Consider the following 2,069-nt stretch of genomic DNA (forward strand, 5'->3'; position numbering starts at 1 on the left):
TTTCTTTGTATTGTCGCCTAAGTTCTCAAGTAAATTCTTTTGGATTTTTTTACATAAAGGGGCGATATAGCTCAGGAGGTAAGACCGATTGTCTGGCAGTCGGAGGGTTGCCGGTTCAAACCCCGCCCTGGGCATGTCGAAGTGTCCTTGAGCAAGACACCTAACCCCTAACCTCTAACTGCTCTGGCGAATGAGAGGCATCAATTGTAAAGCGCTTTGGATAAAAGCGCTATATAAATGCAGTCCATTTACCATTTACATCTCTCTGTGAATCTCTGCACTTAGGTCCAGTTCACTGAGTATCGTGACACATATATTATTACATTACATTGCATCAAGTTCATTAGGCAGACGCTCTAGGTCAAGGCAACTTGGAGTGAGAGAACATAAGTGCAATCAAGCATTATTACTGACTGCATTCTTCACATATCTTTACACGTTATATTCATGATAAATATTAATAAATAGCAGGACAGAAAACATTGACGGTAAACTGCAGCGTGCTTAGCTGGAGGTTAGACCTCAGCTAAGCACGTAGCAATATGCTTGTCTTGATAGGACAGTTTGGTTCAAAATCAAATGCTGTTGCTTGTGCACAATGGGTACAAGGATCAAAACAAAAGTACTGTACCTTGATCCTGCTACAGTATATACATTAGGCAATTACTGCATTATATTTGAATATAACCACACATATTTACAACAGTTTTTTAAAAATTTGTTTACAAAGTACCAATTGTAAATTGCATAGTAAAAACAATATATTATAGTTTTATGTGAGCAGCAGTTTAATTGTTTGTTTGTATCTATATTGAATATTGTGGCTATCCTCTTTTGATTGGCCTTGAATGGCAAAAGTCATAATTTTGTGGAGAGGCTTCTCTAACAGAGATTGCCCCCATCAAAACCTAACCATGTTTGTGTTAAATGCAGGGATGGTACTTCTGCTCTTTACTTGTTTATTTAGCCGAATCATTTACATGATCTGACATTTTGGCTACATTTCCTTTTTGTTGAACTCATAAATGACTGCTGAAGACTTTTCTTGTGTCCCTGTATGACATGCAATGTACACGTGAACTGACATGGTGATCAGTTGCTTTGCTAATTACAGTAAACCAGGTTACAGGGGTGATTGATTTGGGAAACCTGGAATGGAGTTTCCCAGCCCTATTTTCTTGTGTATGTTATATATCGAAAACACCATTATGGAAGGTTTCAGCTTTCAATCACCACCTTCAGTTGGAATCCTGCCCACTTGAGACTGATGTTAGGCTCAATTGGTTCACTAACAAAGCATACCCCTGAAGCTTGGCAGTTATGCCACATTATCTTTAAGTGAGAAGTTTGTCAGGTTGTGTGAACCTGACACAAGTGAAAAATTGACATTAATATAATGCTGACCTCAAATGCCCCCACTGCATCTTTATTAGGCTATCAAATTATGATGTTGTGTGAATTCAAATGTTATTTATTTATTAAATAAAATCCAACTCAGTCTATAGTAAACTCAATCAGATAACTGGGCATCAACAATTATTAAATATACTAAATAATCGCATGCTAAAATTTGCATTTTACATTAACAGTCACTTGGCAGACACTTTTATCCAGAGCGACGAACAGTAATAGAGAACCTCAGTGTTACTCTCAGGAATATAAAAATGTGGTATCACCATGAAGGTACAGAGCCGCGTTTATACCCTAATAAACAACAATTTTTATTGTGACAAAAGCAGGAAGGAGAAGAGAGACAACCTTGCAGCTATAGGCTACCGATGACACTATCCAAAAGGAAAAAAAGATAAATAATTTTTTTAATTTTTTTAAAGACATTATAAAAGACATATCTGTCCAGTGGCAGTTTAAGCCTTATCTGTCCAGTGGTAAGTACTGTAGAATTTAACGCTTTATTTTTGAAACCATCCATAGTATTTCTACAAACTATAGTTTGATTTGTTAATCTTTTGTATTCACTTAGTTCCTTGGCAGTTTCTAATGCCATCAACTATATTGTTTGTGCACCTGTTGGAACTGTTGGAAAGAGCAAGATCATTGGAGCAGTGCTA

This window comes from Anguilla rostrata, chromosome 4, assembly GCF_018555375.3.
Source record: "Anguilla rostrata isolate EN2019 chromosome 4, ASM1855537v3, whole genome shotgun sequence".
Classification (NCBI taxonomy): Eukaryota; Metazoa; Chordata; class Actinopteri; order Anguilliformes; family Anguillidae; genus Anguilla; species Anguilla rostrata.